Genomic DNA, 24005 nt, shown 5'->3' with positions numbered 1-24005 from the left:
GTGGTTCGCGGAGGGCAGTGGCGAAGAGGGGGGAAAGGGAGGAAGAAAGAAGAAGAAAGAAGGGGAGGGAGGAAGTGGGGTAGGTGGCGGCGGCGTCTGGGTGGTGGCGCGGTGGTGGCTGGGTGGTGGTGGTTGAGGGTTGGGGAAGAAGAGAGGGAGAAGAGGAATTGGGGAGGGGGGCTGCGCGAATGTAGGGTTTCGCGTGACTGGGGGGTTATATTTTTGAATCCACGCGGCCGCGTGGGGCACGCGGTCGCGTGGTTGGGGTGAAAATGGGAGTGACGCGATCGCGTGGGGCGCGCGATCGCATGGAAGGGGTAAAAGAAGGAATGACGCGATCGCATGGGGCATGCGATCGCGTCGCTGGAAATTGTGCTAAACGCACAAATCCAGCGTCGTTCCAGCGCAACTCTCTGTCTCCTATTGGGAATTGTGCAATCCATCCGACGCGATTGCGTCGCTCACGCGGTCGCGTGGGATTGGTTGTGTGCATGTGATGCAATCGCATGGGGCATGCGATCGCGTGGGAAATTTTGTGCTAGACGCACAATGGCCGCACGATTCCAACCTAACTTTCTGGACGTTGGATGTTTACGCCGATCTCCAGGTCACGCGGCCGCGTGGATGACGCGGTCGCGTGGGAAGTGTAGTTCGCCATTCGACGCGATCGCATGGGGCATGCGGTCGCGTCGAGCACCCTTTTTTTTTTCATATGCAGAATGCGGAATGCAATATGCAGAATGTAGTGCTTAATGTGAATGCTGTGCATGATTCCAGGTTCAATAAAATAAAATAAAATTCAAAAACAAACAAAACTAAATAAAATTAAAATTGTAAAAGGAACGATCATACCACGGTGGGTTGTCTCCCACCTAGCACTTTTAGTTAAAGTCCTTAAGTTGGACATTTGAAGAGCTTCCTGTTATGGTGGCTTGTGTTTAAATTCATCTAGAAATCTCCACCAGTGCTTGGAATGCCAATAGCCTCCGGGGTCCCAAACTAGGCATGTAAAGCTTCTGAGCAGCTTCAAACAGATTTTCAGGCTTCCGGGGTGACGAATGTCAGAATAGATTCCAGGATCCCAAGCCTTGGATCTAAATTCGCCTCCGTCTTGATCTATATTTTTCCATTCGGGCGATTTAGAAAGTAGATTCTCACCATAGTGACCAAACGCTTTTCGAGATCCATTCAATTGAGCTTGATACCAATCCGTGCACTTCAAGTTGAAGCGTGGAACCTTATTGAACCTTGTACACCAGCTCTGAGCACGAGCCATTTCCCTCTTACTCTTAAAGCCGCATAGAGCTCTAAGTTGGCCATCTGTTTCAAGTAAACCATATTCAAGTGAATAAGTAAAGTTAAAGGTTAAGGATTGTACCCACTTGAAGCTTGTATTAGGCGGTAATGGCCTTGGGGTAGGTGATTCCAATGGTTCTGTGAGTTCTACTCCCTTGTGTTATTCTGTGAATTCCTCCATTTCCTTGTAAGGTTCTTCAAATGCATCTGAGTCCTGGTCAAAGTCTTCTATGTCTTCCTCATCACTCGAGTCATAGATGGGAGGCTGAGAGAAATCTACCTCTGCATCATCTTCGTATTCAATTGGGGAAGATTCTTCGATCTCAGAGAATTCACTTGCGGATGCAAGTTCATTACTAAGAGAGCTAGACTTGTGACTATCATCATCAAGGGAATTTGTGTCCTGGGTTATTCCGTCTAGTTCTTCATAAACGACTTGCCTTGGGAATTGTGCAATATCCTCCTTAGCATTAACTGTAACATCCTTGACGGAGTTCTCTTCAGTTCTGGATTCCCATGGAGGTTCTGCGTCTCCTAGATCTTCAACCAACTCTTCTTCTTGTACAATGACAGCTTCTTCTACTTGTTCGAGTACGAATTCATGCTCTGTCTTGTCCACTGGAGTTTCTAATATCTTCTTCATACTACGCTCTTCATTAGATTGTCCACATGGTGCTGTGGTTGGTCCTTGAATGTTCGCGCGTCTAGAAACTAATTGAATTACTGCTTGCTCTAGTTGTCGAATAGTTGCTTGAAGTTTATTTACTATTGCCTTAAAGCAAACCTCTGATTCTCGGGGTGATGGATTTGGATATGAAACATAGGGAAGTGGTGGTGCTTGGGAGTGATTGGATTGGAACTGGGGTGAAAAAGGATCATACAGTGGTGAATGGTAAAAAGAAGCTTGTGAGTGTGGTGGTTCGAGGTTATGTTGAGAGGTTGGTCTATGGGCACGGGGTGGGGCTTGTTGGTAGTTACAAGATTGTCCACCATATCTATCGGCCGGGTATGCATTGTAGAATGGTCGTTGTCCATGATATCTTGGAGGGTGTTGTTGTCTAAAGGGTTGATTAGATCCTCTTGGCTCCATCCATCCTTGATTGGTCTGACCTTGATGCATATTCTTGCTGTAACTTCTATTTCCTTCAACAAAGTTAGAATCAAACTCAAAGCGAGAGGGGTGAGAGTTCATAGTAGCAAATAAAATTCAAAAAGAAAAACAAAAATAAATAAAAAAGTAAAAGAAAAATATGTACAATAACCAATAATAAGGCACATGATAGACAGAATTGTTGTGGGTCTAGAATTTCTCTTGTAGAAATAAGAATTCCGTTGCAAGTATAGCCCAAACCAACAAACAACTCTCAAATCAAATTAAATTTTAGGTTGTCACATGTAACAAACCCCAATGAAAATTAACCGGAGTATTAAGACTCCGGGTCGTCTCACAAGGAATTGTAATGAAATGTTCATTTATTGGCTAAGAAAATGCAAGGGGGGGTTGATTTGGAATTTGACAAGAAAATATAAATGACAAGAAAGTAAAATAACAAGAACTTATAAAAGAAATGAAAGAACTCTTGGCTAGACATAGGTAATTGAGATCACCATCCTTGTCTACATACCAAATATTGATAATTATGAGAGGCCAAGCTCATTAAGTCTACTTCCAAAAGTCTTAAGTACGTAATATCTACTCCTAAACTTGAAGTACGTCAAATGGCTTTGATCACATCAACTCATAAGTCCCAACCTACCTACTAATTAGATTAGTAGTGGGTTGGCGTCAATGAGTATCAAATTGATCACCAAGGGTTCTCAAATCACCAATTCAATGAGACCCAATGACTCAAGGTCACTCAATTCCCTTAGCCTAGGCCAAGAGTCAAGAAAACTACTCAAAAACTAAAGGAAACATTTTATCAAACACTTAGTATGCAAGAAAAGTAAACATAACAAAATGCAAGAATTAAAGGAAACCCATAACTATCATCAACAAGAAATCAACAATAACAACTAAGATAAACATAAAAGAGCATGGAAACATAAAATTGCATTGAAAGAAAATGGAAGTCCAACAATTGTTCATTGACAAACTCCAATTTGACGGTTTGTTTTGTATTGATTTTTGGGGATTTTATCACCTTTTACCCATATTTATTCAAGAAATAGCATGGTTTTGTATATTCTCCTTTAATTGTGCTTGAATGTGAAAACATGCTTTTTAGGACTCAAAATAGCTAAATTTAATTCACCTTGATTCTATTAGATGCCTTGATATGTTTGTTAAGTGATTTAAAGTTTAGGAGGCAAAGATTGGATCAAGGGAATGAAGAAAGAAAGCATGAAAAGTTGGAGAACTCATGAAGAAATGGAAGAACCGGAAAGCTGTCAAGCCGACCTCTTCGCACTTAATCGGCCATAACTTGAGCTACAGAGGTCCAAATGATGCGGTTCCAGTTGGGTTGGAAAGCTAACATCCGGGGCTTCGAAACGATATAAGATTTGCCATAGTTGCTACACGTATGGTGGCGCGCACGCGCAAAGTACGCGCATGCGCCATTGCTGCCACCTAGTTCACTTAAAGCAAAACGTGGCCAACGAATTCTAAAGCCTTATGGGCCCAATCCAACTCATTTTTGATGCTATTTAACCCAAGGAGTGAAGAGGGAAACATGTGATAGTTACCATTAGTTTAGTTTGAGCTTAGTTTAGTAGTGAGAGTTAGTTTCTAGAGAGAGAAGCTCTCTCTTCTCTCTAGAATTAGGATTAGAATTAGGTTTAGTTCTTAGATCTAGGTTTTAATCTTTGCTTTCTTCTACTTCTACCTTTCAATTCCTTGTTGTTACATTCATTCTTCTTCTATTCTTTTGTTGTAATTTCCTTTATGTTGTTCTTATGTTTTGTTGTAGATCTACTTTCGCTCCTTCTATTTTCTTTCAATTCAATTAGAGGTAATTCATAATAATTGTGTTCCTTTTGATTGTTGTTGTTAATTCATTGCCATAATTGTTGTTAGATTCTATTTTTGTTATCAATTTACTTTGCTTTTCTTTTATGCCTTCCAAGTGTTTGATGAAATGCTTGGTTGGATTTTAGTATAGATTTTGTTCCTCTTGGCTATGGTAGAGTAATTAGTGACGCTTGAGTTATCTAATGTCTTTGTTGACTGATAATTAGAAGTTGCTAATTGATTTAGATACCACTAAAGCTAGTCTTTCCCTTGGGAGTTGGCTAGGACTTGTGGAATCAAGTTGATTCATCCACTTGACTTTCCTCCATTATTAGAGGTTAACTAAGTGGTAGCAATGGACAATTGTGGTCACAATCGAGGAGGATAACTAGGATAGGACTTCTAATTCTCACAACCTTGCCAAGTGCTTTTTAGTTGTTAGTTTATTTTCATTGTCATTTACATTTCATGTCTCTTATCCCAAAACCCCAAAATACAATCCATAACCAATAACAAGACACTTCATTGTAATTCCTAGGGAGAACGACCCGAGGTTTAAATACTTCGGTTTATAGAATTTAGGGGTTTGTTACTTGTGACAAATAAATTTTTGTATGAAAGGATTATTGTTGGTTTAGAAGCTATACTTTACAACGAGATTTCAATTGTGAATTCTAAACCGTCAAAAATCCAATCATCATTCATCAACATAAAAGAGAGCAAAATAAGAAACTAGCAAGAGAAACTACAAGATCAAAGACAATAGAACATTGAAACATAAAGAGAATTGAATTCAAAACAAGAATTAAAAGAGAAATTTGAGAGTGATTAACCTAACTCTACCCTAATTTCTATCCTAAATCTAGAGAGAGGAGAGAGCCTCTCTCTCTAGAATTCTAGCCTAAAACATGATAAAAACTATACTATGACTAAGTGTGTTAACTCCCCTTCAATCTTTGGCTTGAATAGCATCAGAAATGAGTTGGGTTGGGCCCAAAGTGCTTCAGAAATCGCTGGGGGCGATTTCATTAAAGTGGGCCACGGACAGCATCGGCGCACGTGCGCAAAGTGCGCGTGCGCGCCCCTGAAAGTGAAGCAACATATGGCAAAATTTATATCATTTCGAAGCCCCGGATGTTAGCTTTCCAACGCAACTGGAACCGCCTCATTTGGACCTCTGTAGCTCAAGTTATGGTCGATTGAGTGCGAAGAGGTCAGACTTGACAGCTTTACGGTTCCTTCATTTCTTCATGAGTTCTCCCACTTTGGATGCTTTTCTCCTCATTTCTTCCATCCGATACTTGCCTTATGGACCTGGAATCACTCATCAAACACATCAAGGCATCGAATGGAATTAAAGTGAATTAAAATCACCAATTTTTGGGCCTAAAAAGCATGTTTTTACATTTAAGCACAATTCAAGGGAGAATTACAAAACCATGCTATTTCATTGAATAAATGTGAGAGAAGGTGATAAAATCCCCCAAAATAAGCACAAAATAAACCACGCAATCGGGGTTTATCAGCACACGTTAGCAGTTCCCCGGCAACGGCGCCATTTTGAAAGAGCTGAAGATTGATGGTTTAGAGGTTATAGTAAACTCTCGTTGTAAGTATAGTTACTAAACCAAGCAATCAACCTTTCTTACAAACATTTTGGTTGTCACAAGTAACAAACCCCTTAAAATTGATAACCGAGTATTTAACCTCGGGTCGTCTTCTCAAGGAACTGCAAGGAAGTATGTTCTTATTTATTGGCTATGGAGATTGCAAATTGGGGTTTCAAGAATGAGGAACAAGTAATTTAATGGTGAGTAAATTAAATGACAATTAAAATGAATAAATAACTGTAAAGAAACTTTTGGCACGGTATGAGAAATTAGAAGTCCAAATTAGTTATCCTTATCAATAGTAATGAAAGCTGAATCTTAATTCCTCTTAGTTAACCTTTGCTAAAGCAAGGGAAGGTCAAGGGACAAATTGGTTTGATCTTCGAATCCTATTTATTTTCTAAGAAAAGATTGGGATTATTTAAGTTCAATTCAATTGGCAAGATAACAATTATCAATTATGCTGTTGAATTGGATAACTCCTGAGTTACTGATTTCTTAACCAAAACCAAAAGGGGAAAAGTAAATCTACTGGAATAAAGATGTCTTCAGAGTAAAAGCAATAATAGCATAAATGAGAGAAAGCAATATTAAACTGGAATACCTCAAATAACATTAATTCAAATAATTTGGAACATAGAAGAATTCATAAATCAAATTGCAAAAGTAAATAATCAACTAAAGTAAAGAAACATTAAACCTGGATCGAGAGTTACTCCTAAAATTAAGAGAAGTCCTAAATCCTAATCCTAAGAGAGAGAGAAAAGAACCTCTCTCCCAGCTAATCTAAATCATGGAAAGTGGAAATTGGCGAGCTCTTCTTTGAATGGATGTATTCCCTCACTTCATAACCCCTGGTCTATGCTTTCCGGGCTTGGATTTGGGCCAAAAAGGGCCTCAGAATTTGCTGGGAGCGTCTTCTACAATTTCTGGTGCGTAGCCTCTATCACGCGTCCGCGTGGGTCACGCGTTCGTGTCATTCGGAGCTTTTCCTTGCCACGCGGTTGCGTCAGTCATGCGGCCGCGTCGCTGCTGATTCGCGCTTGACATGCGATCGCGTTGTCCATGCGATCGCGTGGATACCAGTTTCTTCAAGGACTCTATTTTGCACTTCCCTTCCATTTTTGTATGTTTCCTTTCCATCCTTTAAGTCATTCCTGCCTTAGAAGATCTGAAACTACTCAACACACTAATCACGGCATCGAATGGAATTAAAGGTGATTAAAATAATTAATTTAAAGGCATAGGAAACATGTTTTTCACATACATCACATAATAAGGAAGAAAAAGTAAAACCATGCAATTAACATGAATAAGTGGGTAAAGAGTTGAATAAATCACTCAAACTAAGCACAAAATACATTATAAAATATGGGTTTATCAAATACCCCTGTTGTAATTAACTAATGCCAACTTTACCCTTTCTTGAAATCAGATTAGGGCTTCAGTGTGAGCAGCCCCTCACTCCATCTTCTCATTCGTGCTTCAAAGTGTGGGTTCCAGCCTCTGCGTCGCCATTGTTAGCACAGCTCTGTCATCGCCGCCGTCGTAACCACCGCAAGGTAAGTGAGTCGGAGTTGAAGTTCCTCTTCCTAGGCCTCGAGATCTCATGTCTTCATTTGCTCCTTCACATGATAACGTACGAGGAACCCAGTTGAGAGAGTCTCCACTGTTGCTGTTGAGTTCATCAGACTTCGTTGTTGTCATCACAGTTTATGTAACCTAGGTTAGTTGGGGTCAAATTTCATTACTGGTTTGGGTCGATTTTTTATGTCACGAGTTATGCTCCGTGGATTTCGTTCGTTGTTCAACTAGATGCATAGAAAGAATCTGAATTTTTCTCTCTTCATTTCAATTTGGTTCTTTGTTCTGATGTATAGATGCGTATATGTTTTCATGCCTTGTTTCTTTAATTTCGTTTGTGATGTGCTTCTTATGATTTGATTTTGGTCATGCTTGGTTATTTTGGTTTTCATTCTTATACATCTTTTGATTCTGAAATCTGGGATGCTCTGTTTGCCTAATTTATGTCTGTTTGATGTGAGAATATGTAAATTATTTTATGAAATCTATGATTGTTGTGGCTATAACTAGCGCACTCACTGCGTTCTCTGAAATCGTATTTAAGAGGTATTTGTTAGGTTAGTTGAAGTTTAAAGAGTAGTGGCACTCTGGCTTTTGGTAGACTTTGATTTGCATGAAACTAACTTAAAATTGAGAAGTAAACTTTAGTAGAAACAAGGAGTAGCTCCCTTCCAATGGCGTTACCACAAATGCCCTTATTGTGGTTCCTACAACACCAAAATTCTATGAGACTTCCACTGTGAGAATAATAAGTATCTGCGTCTCCTTAGCTTCTGTGTATTAAAACATTATATTGTACTTTATGTTTTGAAGTTTGCCTTCTATGGCATAGGCCAAAATAATAGTATACTGATGCAAAATAATAATGAGATGTACTGATTTAAAATCCAATCTTGCTCCGCAATTATCAAGAATCATCAATGCATGATTAGTTTGCAAATCAAGAAATGCTAGCCATAACTTTCCATTCATAGAGATTTGCCTTCTAGTGCTGGTGTTGCTTAAGTTCTATCTTGGTTCATAAGGTGTGAGGATTTTGCATTTAGGACCTGCAAGATGTCTTGGGTGGATATTGAGATTTGTTTAAAAGTGTGTGGGGTATAGTCAGGTTGGGTCAAAAGTCACCTTATTCTACCTATTGCCATCTTTAGTGGCTACCAAGAAAGCTAAGATGATATCAAATATACTGGCAAATTAAAGGAGTGAGGGATAAGCCTAAACTTCATAAACTATAATTTTGACATATTTGATAATTTCATACAGCACTACAGTAGCAGTTTTTTTCAGTACAGGATCAACTCGGTTTATTAATTATTATATCATACTCTCTTTATATACATACTCTATTATGACATAAATTTATGGTCACGTGTGACAAAAATTTGAATCCCTGTATGTATAATGTTTCTATTAGACACTCCAATTTTAATAATTTATATGTGAGTGGTGCCCTTACTTTAATTTGTCTCTTTTAATAATCAGCCAACCTTGTAGCAGGAACCGCATCTGATATGGTAATTGTGGATGCTCAATTAATTAATTCATTTTAAGTTTCCAATTAAATCCACTAGATTTTTTGAATTAAGGTTCCAAAGAAGAGCATCAGATTCTTAAGTATGATAAAGTTCAATATATATGATTAGACCTAGATAGTGTTAACTATCTTTTGGTTCCAGTTTCTTGATCTTGTTTTTGGTTCTAAGAAGATATAGCAGATTTTGCATCAAGTATTGTTAGATTTCTTTGAATGTTTATGTATTTTTTGATGTAATGATTTTGCTAGGAAGAAATAGAGCGGTCAGAAATTATTAAGCGATGTGTGTCTTTTTATGAAGAGATGCGATCTAACCATGAAGATTTGATGTTGTTCTTTGTACTTACGCTATTTGTTTATTTTAGGGATAGAACTAGTGGTCAACTATCGTTAGGCGGAAGAATGAATAGTAGAATTAGACGTGAGACTTTAGAGCATATTGTTGATGAGGGTGATAGAAATTGTATCTGGGAGTTGAGAATGAACACAAACACCTTTGCTAATTTGTGTGAGTTGCTCAAAGTTCAAGGATGACTTACAGAGAATGGTCATGTAAGCCTGCCGGAGCAGGTTGCGACTTTCTTAATTATCTTAGCGCATCACCAAAAAATTGTAGTCTGCAGGTTAGATTTTGTAGGTCCGGCGAGATAGTTAGTAAGTATTTTAATAAAGTTTTGAAGGCTGTAATACGGATTCAAAGCATTTTGTTAGCCAAGGCTACACCAGTTAAAGAGGATTGTCTTGACCCTACATGGAGAAGGTTTAAGGTAGAGCTTATTCGATGTTGTGTATGATTCATGTTTTTCTGAAGGATTCTATATTTGAGTATCATAACTTTCTATGGATGATAGGGTTGCTTGGGAGCATTAGATGGCACTTATATAGAGGTGACAGTCCCCGAGTCTGAGAAGACAATATACCGAACAAGAAAGGATAAAATCTGCACCAATGTCTTAAGAGTGTGTAACCGGGAGATGGGTTTTGTCTATGTACTCAGTGGATGGGAGGGATCGGCATCTGATTCACGGGTACTTCGAGATGCAATAACTCGTCGTAATAGTCTTAAGATACCCCACGGTAATGATGCCATCTTTGGAGTTAAGCCTATACAATTAGCTTGAGTTCATGATAGCCAACGTCTTACCTTGTTTGCATTACTTGTCTATAGGTAATTACTATTTAGTTGATGCTGCTTACACAAATAGTTCAGGGTTTCTCGCACCGTATAGAGGCACTCGATATCATGTAAGAGAGTGGGCCCAAGGAGTATGTGCACCGCGCAATTATCAAGAATATTTTAATAGGGTTCATTCTTCTGCAAGGAATATCATTAAGCGATGCTTTGGTTTGCTGAAGAAGAGGTGGTCCATCTTAAGAAGCCCTAGCTTTTACCCTCTAAAGACACAATCTCAGATAATTATTGCATGTGGTTTGCTACAAAATTTCATTCGAAAGAGTATGGAGATGGATCCAGAGGAGGAAGGTAGCATATTGGATGAATTTATACCTGACGGAGACGAAGAACAGGATGGAATGATTGATGTGGTTGTAAACACAAACAAGTGGACTCACTGGCGTGACAACATAGCAACTGAGATGTCTGAAGAGAGGCGTACAAGTCGTATGGAGTAGTGTTGCAAGAGTAGTGTAAAAAACACCGTAATCAATAGAGTATTTTTGTAATGGGTGCTGATGAGGCGAAAATTAGCCGATTAAGAAATTAATATAGAAATACGTTGCAAGTACAGTTCTTAACTAGCAAAAATCCGCTTATCAATTTAGAAGGATTGTCACAAATTTAGAATAAAAATACTGGGAGTAGGAATCCCAGGTTGTCTCCCAACGAGTTGACAAACGAGTGCTATTTTATTAGTCAGAAATTTTCTGAGAAATTTTTAAGAGTTGGAGAACTGAAAAGTAAATGATTGTAAATTAAAGCAATGTAAATTAAAAGAGATTTATGTAGTCAGAATAAAAAGCCTTGACCGGGGGAAGATTAATTGGAAGTTCTATCCTTGTTGGATTTTTCCAAGTATAGTATCAAGAGATTGTTGTTTTCACTTAGTTAACCTTACTAAATAAAGGAAAGTCAAGTGATTGAGCTAGCTCTTATTCACAAGTCCTAATCCTCTCCCTTGGGAAGGATTAGCGTTAGTAAATAGAGAATTAGCCAACAACTTTCAATTTAACTAATCACTTGAGCATTCCAACTCAAGGGTCTCTCTTTAATCAACCCCCAGTCAAGTTGGGAATCTACTCCATTGACATGAATATAACGTTCACAGAAATATAAGAAGGAGACATGATAAATTAAATAAAATAGGAACTGAAAATTAATTAAAGATAAAAATAATTCTTTATATTAATAAATCCCAAAATGCAACATCCTTATCTTAACAGGGTTCATAAGTAATCAAAAGAGTAAGGAATAGGAAAACAAACTAGAATAATAGCAACTTCAACAGAGGTAGTGACTCTTCTCAATATCCAAAGCAAAAGCATCAAAACTAGAAATCTATGAATGTAAAGGAAACCTAGAGGAAGTAGTAATTTCTCTCTAAGATTCAAAACTAAAACTAAAAACTATGCAAATGAGAATGTCTGTTGAGTCTCTGCTTGTCCCTTGGCTCTAGTCTGTGTTTCTGGGCCGAAAACTGGGTCCAAACTTGGCCCAATATTGCCCCCAGCGTTTTCTACAATTTCTGCAGCTAGCATATCACGTGTACACGTCAGTCACGCGTGCGCGTTGTTTGGCGATTTTCCTTGTCACGCGTACGCGTCAGGCACGCGCACGCGTCGCCGTGTGAACTCCAATTCACGCGCACGCATGAGCCATGCGTGCACATTGCTCCTCGCTAGTTATCTCCTTTATTTCTTGTGCTCCTTCCATTTTTGCAAGCTTCCTCTCCATCCTCTAAGCCATTTCTGTCCTATAAAGCCTGATAACACTTAACACACGGATCACGACATCGAATGGTATAAAAGAGAGGATTAAACATAGCAATTTTAAGGCCAAAGAAGCATGTTTTTAATCATAGAGTAAAATTGGGAAGGAATTGTAAAATCATGCAAATTGTATGAATAAGTGTGCAAAGGCTTGATAAAAAACCACTCAATTGAGTATAAGATAAACCATAAAATAGTGGTTTATCAATCTCCCCACACTTAAACATTAGCATGTCCTCATGCTAAGCTCAAGGAGACACAAGGATGAATAGGAGAAAGTAAGACTCATGAGATGCAACCTATGAATGCAACTATATGCTGAGATGATTCTGTCTACTTAGTTAAAAGTAAATAAATTCTTCAAGACAAACATAAGTCAGATTCCACTAATTCAAATCACACAATAAAAGACAAGTAAACTTGTAAGAAGATAGCTCATGAAAGCAGGGAACATAGAATGAAGCATTGAACCCTCACTGGTGGTGTATATCACTCTAGTCGCTCAAGTTTCTAGGGTTAATTCACTCTACTCTTCTCTAGTCATGCTTTCTAAACTTTGTTCTTCATCTAACCAATCAACAAAAATTTAGTACACCAATGCAAATATCATGAGGTCTTTTCAAGGTTGTAATGGGGCTAAGGTAAGGGTAAGGATATATGTATGGCCAAGTGAGCTGTAATATGAATCATTGATTAACCTAAGCTCTTACCTAACACACACACACACACACACACACACACACACACTCTATGTAACTCTAAAATCATGCATAACCCATAATTCTCACTTTTGCATCACATACTCATATACCAAAATTTTCTTTAATTTCACCACATATGCATTGATCTTTTATTAAACTTAGCATTGGGGTAATTTTGTTCCCTTATTTATTTATTTACTTAATTATATGAATATTTTTGGTTTTTTTTTTGTTGAATCATAAAAGAAAACATAACATATCAATGCACATGAGTTTTTAATTTTTTTTCTGGTCTCCTATGAGTATGCATCCAAACTCCTAATATTTTGTCAATAGAATACTGTACACTTTCATCAACCCAAGTTCCCACAGTTTCCCACACTTAAATGATACACAATCTCTAACTTAAGCTAACCAAAAATTCACTTAGGGTAATTAATTATTTTTTCGCTTAAGACTAGTGATGTGGTAAAATATAGAACAAAAGGGGATTAAAAGGCTCAAAGTGGCAAACAAAGGCAATTGAAAGGGTAGGCTATTTGGGATAAGTGAGCTAAAATCAAATGATGGCCTCAATCATATACACGTATGTAAATATACTAAATAATGGACATATAGAATGGAACAAAATATAGATTACAATCACAGAGAAGAAAACACACAAGAATAAAATATTATGGTTAAATAATGTAACCAATGTAATTAAACTCAAATCTCACAGGTTGTGTGTTCTTAGCTATAATTCATGTTCTAAATTACAGTCTTCAAGCAAGTTTAACACAAATTTTTCAATTTAAATTAGTGAAATTCTATGAAAAGGGTCTTGAAAAGAAACTCATTACTCTAACCAAGCAAAACATACATGCAAACAACTATTATCATGCAATCTATCCTATCTAACAAAAGCAAAAGTCAAATGTTGATGTTAAGAGAGAAAAGTTACCTCTGGAAGTCAAGAACTGACCTCTCCACACTTAAGGTTTGGCACGGCCCTCTGTGCCATCAGTAAGGAGCAAGGGAGGGCTAGAAGCGTCGCCTCCAGTGTCTGGTTCGCCTTGGTTCTCTGTACTACTTGATGAAGGGAAGTCTGGGGTGTCCTTTGGTTCTGGAGGTGGGTGTGTAGCAACTATGAGGTCCTTCAGATAGTTGTATCTGCGCTTGTTACGGCACTCCATTTGCTCCATTCGCCGGTCTTGCCGGTCGAACCTCTTAATGATCTGAAGGAACATCTGATGGATGGATGGTGCTTGTGGTGTGGATGATGGTGGAGTAGAAGTAAGAGGAGTATCCAAAGATGGACCTGCAGGCCGGCTCGCAGAGAGAACTGGCGGCCTGATGTACCTCCCGTTCGGGACATACTGGTCTGCTCTGGGGATGATGACCTTCGTGTCTCCTGCCCGATATGACACACCTGCTGCAGAGACTAAATCTGAAACCAAGGCGGGAAAAGACAAGTTACCCACAATTTGTACATGTCTCATGGCATCCCAGATGTGTCGGGGCAGGTTGAGGGGTTGCTCTGTCAAGATGCACCAGATGTGGAAAGCCATGTCTACTGTGAAGGTCGACTCATGAGTGCTCGGAAAGACATAGTGGGACATAATCTGTGCCCACACGCGAGCCTCCAGGGTGAGTGACTGGGCTGAGATACTCTTAGGTTTTGAACGATGCTGCCCGTAGATCCACTTGCTGCCAGGTTGGGCTATAACTCCAAGTACGCTATCCCAGTTGGTAACAACTACTTCAAGTTGAGTGTAGTAGCTATCTCTCGCCTTTCCCTCAAGAGAAAATGGGAAGGCGGTTAGCAGAATAGAAGTCTCATCTGCACCATGACGCCTAACAGTTGAGCAGGCTATCTGAAAATCTCTAAGGTGCTTGATAGGTTCCTGAGCAGATAAGCCATGAAACTTAGGCATTAAGTTGATTAGCGCAGTCTTCAGTTCAAAATCTGCAGCCAGATTTGGGTGACGCGCTTGATACGGTTGCAGTGTGAAGTCTAGGACTCCTGCCTCCTGGAGAGTAATCCTTCTGGGCTCTGCCATATTACCTGCACGTAGATCAACCGAATTAGTAGAAAAGGAGCTTGTTTCTTCCTCAGATGGCGCTTCAGATTCGCCTTCAGAAGAGACTGGTAAATTGGTAGTAAACACTTCACCACCCTCAGAGGCTAACCGCCGTCGAGCTTGCCTAATACGTGAAATAGTTCTTTCAATTTCAGGATCAAATGCGGCTAAGCTCGAATCAGGCAGCGAACGCGTCATTCAATGAAAGAAACGTACAGCTCATGGTAATAAAATAAAATAAAATATGAAAAAATTAAAAATATGTACACCAACTAATAATTTAGCACACAATTGCAACTCTCTGGCAACGGCGCCAAAAATTGATGAGGCGGAAATTATCCGATTAAGAAATTAATATAAGAAATATGTTGCAAGTACAGTTCTTAACCAGCAAAAATCCGCTTATCAATTTAGAAGGGTTGTCACAAATTTAGAATAAAAATACTGGGAGTAGGAATCCCAGGTCGTCTCCCAACGAGTTGACAAAAGAATGCTATTTTATTAGTCAGGAATTTTCCGAGAAATTTTTAAGAGTTGGAGAATTGAAAAGTAAATGATTGTAAATTAAAGCAATATAAATTAAAAGAGATTTATGTATTCAGAATAAAAATCTTTGACCGGGGGAAGATTAATTGGAAGTTCTATCGTTGTTGGATTTTTCCAAGTATAGTATCAAGAGGTTGTTGTTTTCACTTAGTTAACCCTTACTAAATAAAGGAAAGTCAAGTGATTGAGCTAGCTCTTATTCACAAGTCCTAATCCTCTCCCTTGGGAAGGATTAGCGTTAGTAAATAGAGAATTAGCCAACAACTTCCAATTTAACTAATGACTTGAGCATTCCTACTCAAGGGTCTCCTTTTAATCAACCCCTAACTCAAGTTGGGAATCTACTCCATTGACATGAATATAACGTTCACAGAAATATAAGAAGGAGACATGATAAATTAAATAAAATAGGAACTAAAAATTAATTAAAGATAAAAATAATTCTTTGCATTAATAAATCCCAAAATGCAACATCCTTATCTAAACAGGGTTAATAAGTAATCAAAAGAGTAAAGGAATAGGAAAACAAACTAGAATAATAGCAACTTCAACGGAGGTAGTGACTCTTCTCAATATCCAAAGCAAAAGCATCAAAACTAGAAATCTATGAATGTAAAGGAAACCTAGAGGAAGTAGTAATTTCTCTCTAAGATTCAAAACTAAAACTAAAAACTATGCGAATGAGAATGTCTGTTGAGTCTCTGCTTGTCCCATGGCTCTAGTCTGTGTGTCTGGGCCAAAAACTGGGTCCAAACATGGCCCAAAATTGCCATCAGCATATTTTGCAATTTCTGCAGATAGCGCCTATCACGTGTACACGTCAGTCACGCGTACGCATCGTTTGGCAATTTTCCTTGTCACGCATACGCGTCAGGCACGCGCACGCGTCGCCGTGCGAACTCCGATTCTTGCGCACGCGTGAGCCATGCGTGCGTGTCGCTCCTCGCTGGTTGTTGGTGCACGAAATTGTGATCATCAACAATGGTGCCAAAGGACTTGGAGCTCTTAAACATGAATCACACTTTGTCACAATTCCGCACAACTAACCAGCAAGTGCACTGGGTCGTCTAAGTAATACCTTACGTGAGTAAGGGTCGATCCCACGGAGACTGTCGGCTTGAAGCAAGCTATGGTCACCTTGTGAATCTCAGTCAGGTTAATTCAGATGGTGATGGAGAATTGATAATTAAAAGATAAATAAAACATAAAATAAAGATAGAGATACTTATGTAATTCTTCGGTTGGAATTTCAGATAAGCGTATGAAGATGCTTTGTTCCCCCTGAACCTCTGCTTTCTTATTGCCTTCTTCCAATCATTCATACTCCTTTCCATGGCAAGCTTTATGTTGGGTATCACTGTTGTCAATGGCTACTTCCCGTCCTCTCAGTGAAAACGTTCCAAATGCGCTGTCACCGCACGGCTAATCATCTGTCGGTTCTCGATCATGTCGGAATAGGATCCATTGATCCTTTTGCGTTTGTCACACGCCCCACAATTGCGAGTTTGAAGCTCGTCATAGTCATCCCTTTCCAGATCCTACTCAGAATACCACAGACAAGGTTTAGACGTTCCGGATCTCAGGAATGGCCGCCAATAATTCTAGCCTATACCACGAAGGTTCCAATCTTAGATTCGAAACCCAAGAGATACGCATTGAAGCCATTACTAGTAGAACAGAGGTGGTTGTCAGGAACATGTTCATAGGTGAGAATGATGATGAGTGTCACGGATCATCACATTCATCAAGTTGAAGAACGAATGAATATCTTGGAGAAGAAATAGACTTGAGTTGAATAGAAAAACAATAGTACTTTGTATTAATTCATGAAGAACAGCAGAGCTCCACACCTTAATCTATGGTGTGTAGAAACTCCACCGTTGAGAATACAAAAGTGATAGTGGTGTAAGCATGGCCGAATGGCCAGCCTCCAAGGTCTAGGGACTAAACATCCAAAGATGAGAATACAATAGTATAAGGTCCTATTTATAGAGAACTAGTAGCCTAGGGTTTACAGAAATCAGTAATTAATGCAGAAATCTTCTTCCGGACCCACTTGGTGTGTGCTTGGGCTGAGCATTGAAGCTTCCATGTGTAGAGACTTTTTTTGGAGTTAAACGCCAGCTTTTGTGCCAGTTTGGACGTTTAACTCCAGTTTTTGTGCCAGTTTTGGAGTTAAACGCCAGAATTCTTGAGCTGACTTGGAATGCCTGTTTGTGCCATCAAATCTCGGGCAAAATATGAACTATTAGATATTTCTGGAAAGCTCAGGATGTCTACTTTCGAACCCAATTGAGAGCGCGCCAATTGGGCTTCTGTAGCTCCAGAAAATCCACTTTGAGTGCAGAGAGGTCAGAATCCAACAGCAACTGCAGTCCTTTTTCAGCCTCTGAATCAGATTTTTGCTCAGGTCCCTCAATTTCAGCCAGAAAATACCTGAAATCACAGAAAAATACACAAACTCATAGTAAATTCCAGAAGAGTGATTTTTATTTAAAAACTAATAAAAATATAATAAAAAGCAATTAAAATATACTAAAAACATACTAAACACAATGCCAAAAAGTGTATAAATTATCCACTCATCACAACACCAAACTTAAATTATTGCTTGTTCCCATGCAACTGAAAATCAAATAGGATAATAAAGAAGAGAATATACAATGAATTCCAAAAACATCTATGAAGATCAGTATTAATTAGATGAGCGGGGCTTTTAGCTTTTTGCTTCTGAACAGTTTTGGCATCTCACTTTATCCTTTTAAGTTCAGAATGATTGGCATCTATAGGAACTCAGAATCCAGATAGTGTTATTGATTCTCCTAGTTAAGTATGTTGATTCTTGAACACAACTACTTTATGAGTCTTGGCCGTGACCCTAAGCACTTTGTTTTCCAGTATTACCACCGGATACATAAATGCCACAGACACATAACTGGGTGAACCTTTTTAGATTGTGACTCAGCTTTGCTAGAGTCCCAATTAGAGGTGTCCAGGGTTCTTAAGCACACTCTTCTTTTTGCTTTGGACCTCGACTTTAACCGCTCAGTCTCAAGTTTTCACTTGACACCTTCACGCCACAAGCACATGGTTAGGGACAGCTTGGTTTAGCCGCTTAGGCCAGGATTTTATTCCTGTGGGCCCTCCTATCCACTGATGCTCTAAGCCTTGGATCCTTTTTATCACCCTTGCCTTTTGGTTTAAATGGGTATTGGCTTTTTCTGCTTACCTTTCTCTTTTTTTCTTTTGCAAGCTTTTCACTGCTTTTTCTTGCTTCAAGAATCAGTTTTATGATTTTTCAGATCATCAGATAACATTTCTCCTTTTCCCATTATTTTTTCAAGAGCCAACAATTTTAACATTCATAAACAATCAAATTCAAAAATATGCACTGTTCAAGTATTCATTCAGAAAAACAATAGTATTGCCACCACATCAAAATAATTAAACTGTTTTAAAATTTGAAATTCATGCACTTCTTTTTCTTTTTCAATTAAAAATATTTTTCATTTAAGAAAGGTGATGGATTCATTTTTCATATCTTTAAGGCATAGACACTTAGACACTAATGATCATGTAATAAAGACACAAACATAGATAAACATAAGCATAAAAATTCGAAAAACAAATAATAAAGAACAAGGAAATTAAAGAACGGGTCCACCTTAGTGATGGCGGCTTGTTCTTCCTCTTGAAGATCTTATGGAGTGCTTGAGCTCCTCAATGTCTCTTCCTTGCCTTTGTTGCTCCTCTTTCATGGTTCTTTGGTCTTCTCTAATTTCATGGAGGAGGATGAAATGCTCTTGGTGCTCCACCCTTAGTTGTCCTATGTTGGAACTTAATTCTCCTAGGGAGGTGTTGATTTGCTCCCAATAGTTTTGTGGAGGAAAATGTATCCCTTGAGGCATCTCAGGGATTTCATGATGAGGAGTTTCCTCATGCTCTTGGTGAGGTTCTCTCACTTGTTCCATCCTTTTCTTAGTGATGGGTTTGTCCTCATCAATAAGGATGTCTTCCTCTATGTCAATTCCAGCTGAATTGTAGAGGTGACAAATGAGATGAGGGAAGGCTAACCTTGCCACAGTGGAGGACTTGTCCGCCACCTTGTAGAGTTCTTGGGATATAACCTCATGAACTTTTACTTCCTCTCTAATCATGATGCTATGAATCATGATAGCCCGGTCTATAGTAACTTCAGATCGGTTGCTAGTAGGAATGATTGAGCGTTGGATGAACTCCAACCATCCCCTAGCCACGGGCTTGAGGTCATGCCTTCTTAGTTGAACCGGCTTTCCTCTTGAATCACTCTTCCATTGAGTACCCTCTTCACAGATGTCCATGAGGACTTGGTCCAACCTTTGATCAAAGTTGACCCTTCTAGTGTATGGGTGTGCATCTCCTTGCATCATGGGCAAGTCGAATGCCAACCTTACATTTTCCGGACTAAAGTCTAAGTATTTCCCTCGGACCATTGTAAGCCAATTCTTAGGGTCCGGGTTCACACTTGATCATGGTTCTTGGTGATCCATGCATTGGCATAGAACTCTTGAACCATTAAGATTCTGACTTGTTGAATGGGGTTGGTGAGAACTTCCCAACCTCTTCTTCAGATCTCATGTCGGATCTCCGGATATTCGCCCTTTTTGAGCTTAAAAGGGACCTCGGGGATCACCTTCTTCTTGGCCACAACTTCATAGAAGTGGTCTTGATGCACCTTTGAGAGGAATCTCTCCATCTCCCATGACTCGGAGGTGGAAGCTTTTGCCTTTCCTTTCCTCTTTCTAGAGGTTTCTCCGGCCTTTGGTGCCATTAATGGTTATGGAAAAATAAAAAGCTTTAGCTTTTACCACACCAAACTTAGAAGGTTGCTCGTCCTCGAGCAAAAGAAGAAAGAAGAGAGTAGAAGAAGAAGAAATAGAGGAGATGGAGGGGGCTTTGTGTTTCGGCCAAGAGAGAGAAGTAGTGTTTAGGTTGTGTGAAAATGAAGGAGTGAAGATGGGTTTATATAGGAGTGGAGAGGGGGTATGGTTCGGCCATATTGGGTGGGTTTGGGTGGAAAAGTGGTTTGAATTTGAATGGTGAGGTAGGTGGGGTTTTATGAAGGATGGATGTGAGTGGTGAAGAGAATAGTGGGATTTGATAGGTGAAGGGTTTTTGGGGAAGAGGTATTGAGGTGATTGGTGAATAGGTGAAGAAGAAAGAGAGAAGTGGGGTAGGTGGGGATCCTGTGGGGTCCACAGATCCTGAGGTGTCAAGGATTTCTCATTCCTGCACCATGTGGCGTGTAAAACGTCCCTTGCTGCCAATCCTGGCGTTAAATGCCAGGCTGCTACCCATTTCTGGTGTTTAACGCCAGCTTCTTGCCCATTCCTGGTGTTAAACGCCAGTCTGGTGCCCATTTCTGGCGTTAAACGCCCATTCTGCTACCCTTACTGGCGTTTAAACGCCAGTAAGTTTCTCCTCCAGGGTGTTCTATTTTTCATTCTATTTTTCCTTCTGTTTTTACTTTTTCAATTGTTTTTGTGACTTCACATGATCATCAACCTACAGAAAATATAAAATAATAAAAGAAAATAGAAATTTAACATAGATAAGTAAAAATTGGGTTGCCTCCCAACAAGCGCTTCTTTAATGTCAATAGCTTGACAGTGGCTTTCATGGAGTCTCACAGATGTTCAGAGCAATGTTGGAACCTCCCAACACCAAACTTAGAGTTTGACTGTGGGGGCTCTGTTTGACTCTGTATTGAGAGAAGCTCTTCATGCTTCCTCTCTATGGTGACAGAGGGATATCCTTGAGCTTTAAACACAAGGGAGTCTTCATCCACTTGAATGATCAATTCTCCTCTGTCAACATCAATCACAGCTTTTACTGTGGCTAGGAAGGGTCTGCCAAGGATGATGGATTCATCCATACACTTCCCAGTCTCTAGGATTATGAAGTTAGCAGGGATGTAGTGGCCTTCAACCTTTACCAAGACATCCTCTACAAGTCCATAAGCCTGTTTCTTTGAATTGTATGCCATCTCCAGTGAGATTCTTGCACCTTGTACCTCAATGATCCCTAGCTTCTCTATTACAGAGAGAGGCATGAGGTTTATGCTTGACCCTAGGTCACACAAGCCTTCTCAAAGGTCATGGTGCCTATGGTACAAGGTATTAAGAACTTTCCAGGATCTTGTCTCTTCAGAGGTAATCTCTGCCTAGTCAAGTCATCCAGTTCTTTGATGAGCAATGGAGGTTCATCCTTCCAAGTCTCATTACCAAACAACTTGGCATTTATCTTCATGATTGCTCCAAGGTACTTAGCAACTTGCTCTTCAGTAACATCTTCATCCTCTTCAGAGGAAGAATACTCATCAGAGCTCATAAATGGCAAAAGTAAATTCACTGGAATCTCTATGGTCTCAGTGTGAGCCTCAGATTCCCATGGTTCCTCTTTAGGAAACTCCATGGAGGTCAGTGGACGTCCATTGAGGTCTTCCTCAGTGGAGATCACTGCCTCTTCCTCCTCTCCAGGTTCGGCCGTGTGGGTTGTGGTTATGGCCTTGCACTCTCATTTTGGATTTTCTTCTGTATTGTTTGGGAGAGTACTAGGAGGGAGTTCAGTAATTTTCTTACTCAGCTGCTTGTGCCTCCAAATTTCTAATGGAGGACCTTGTTTCAGTCATGAAACTTTGAGTGGTTTTGATTAGATCAGAGACAATGGTTGCTAAGTCAGAGTGGCTTTGCTCAGAATTCTCTGTCTGTTGCTGAGAAGATGATGGAAAAGGCTTGCTATTGCTACACCTGTTTCTTCCACCATTATTGTTGTTGAAACCTTGTTGAGGTCTCTGTTGATCCTTCCATGAGAGATTTGGATAATTTCTCCATGAAGGATTATAGGTGTTTCCATAGGATTCTCCCATGTAATTCACCTCTTCCATTGCTGGGTTCTCAGGATCATAAGCTTCTTTTCAGAGGAAGCTTCCTTAGTACTGCCTGTTGCTGCTTGTATTTTAGACAGACTCTGAGAAATCATATTGACTTGTAGGGTCAATATTTTATTCTGAGCCAATATGGCATTCAGAGTATCAATCTCAAGAACCCCTTTCTTCTGGGCTGTCCCATTATTCACAGGATTCCTTTCAGAAGTGTACATGAATTGGTTATTTGCAACCATTTCAATGAGTTCCTGAGCTTCTGCAGGTGTCTTCTTCAGATGAAGAGATCCTCCAGCAGAGCTATCCAATGACATCTTGGATAGTTCAGACAGACCATCATAGAAAATACCTATGATGCTCCATTCTGAAAGTATGTCAGAAGGACATCTTCTGATCAATTGCTTGTATCTTTCCCAAGCTTCATAGAGGGATTCACCTTCCTTCTGTCTGAAGGTTTGGACTTTCACTCTAAGCTTACTCAATTTTTGAGGTGGAAAGAACTTTGCCAAGAAGGCATTGACTAGCTTTTCCCAAGAGTTCAGGCTTTCTTTAGGTTGTGAATCCAACCATGTCCTAGCTCTGTCTCTTACAGCAAAAGGAAAAAGCATAAGTCTGTAGACTTCAGGGTCAACCCCATTGGTCTTAACAGTGTCACAGATTTGCAAGAATTCAACTAAGAACTGATGAGAATCTTCCAATGGAAGTCCATGAAACTTGCAATTCTGTTGCATTAGAGAAACTAATTGAGGCTTAAGCTCAAAGTTGTTTGCTCCAATGGCAGGGATTGAGATGCTTCTCCCACAGAAGTCGGGAGTGGGTGCAGTAAAGTCACCAAGCACCTTCCTTGCATTGTTGGCATTGTTGTTTTCGGCTGCCATGGCTTCTTCTTCTTTGAAAAGCTCTGTTAGGCCTTCTAAAAAGAATTGTGCTTTAGCTTCTCTTAGCTTTCTCTTCAAGGTCCTTTCAGGTTCAGGATCAGCTTGAACAAGTATGCCTTTATCTTTGCTCCTGCTCATATGAAAGAGAAGAGAACAAGAAAGTAGGGAATTCTCTATGTCACAGTATAGAGATTCCTTGAGGTATCAGAGGAAAAGAAGAATAGAAGGAGGAGGTAGATAGAAGAGAATTCGAACTTATTAAGAGGAATAGAGTTCGAATTGTACCTTGAGGAGGAGTGTTAGTCCCTTAAATAGAAGGATGTGAGAAGAGGGGAAGAATTTTCGAAAATAAATTAAAAAGCTTTTGAAATAATTAAAAAGAAATTTGAAAATTTGATTGAGATTTTCGAAAACTAAGATTGGGAAAGAAACAAAGTGATTTTTGAAAAAGATTTTGAAATTAGAAATTAAAAAGATATGATTGAAAAATAAATTTTGAAAAAGATGTGATTGAAAAGATATGATTGAAAAGATATGATTGAAAATCAAATAAAGAAAAAGAGAAATTTTAGAATTAAAGTTGATTACTTGACTAACAAGAAATTAAAAGATATGATTCTTAAAATTTAAAATTTGATCCTTTCTTAATAGGCAAGTAACAACTTGAAAATTTTGAAGTAAATCATTAATTTTAGCAAGGATTTTTGAAAATAGTAATAAATAAAAAAAATGGAAAGAAATTGATTTTGAAGAGATATGATTAAAAAGATATGATTTGAAAAAGATTTGATTTTGAAAAATTATGAAGGTTTGAAAAAAAATCTGAATTAAAAACAAAATCTTCCCTCTAGTGTCATTCTGGCGTTAAACGCCCAGAATGGCATCCATTCTGGCGTTTAACGCCCAAAATGCTACCTTTTTGGGCATTAAACGCCCAGCCAGGTACCCTGGCACCTGGCTGGCGTTTAAACG

At 39.2% G+C, this 24005-nt stretch overlaps 1 non-coding gene across 1 annotated transcript; it reads left to right on the top strand.

Annotated features, from left to right (window-relative positions):
* Positions 1 to 22527: 22527 nt before the first annotated feature.
* LOC148575984 (small nucleolar RNA R71) lies at positions 22528 to 22631 on the top strand. The gene has a single exon (XR_015903825.1). It is a non-coding gene; the product is annotated as a small nucleolar RNA R71 (small nucleolar RNA).
* The last annotated feature ends 1374 nt before the right edge of the window (positions 22632 to 24005 follow it).

The sequence above is a fragment of the Arachis ipaensis genome, chromosome B1 (assembly GCF_059453495.1).
Source record: "Arachis ipaensis isolate K30076 ecotype BB chromosome B1, ASM5945349v1, whole genome shotgun sequence".
In the NCBI taxonomy this organism is placed as follows: domain Eukaryota; kingdom Viridiplantae; phylum Streptophyta; class Magnoliopsida; order Fabales; family Fabaceae; genus Arachis; species Arachis ipaensis.
This window is presented reverse-complemented; position numbering and strand designations above follow the sequence as displayed.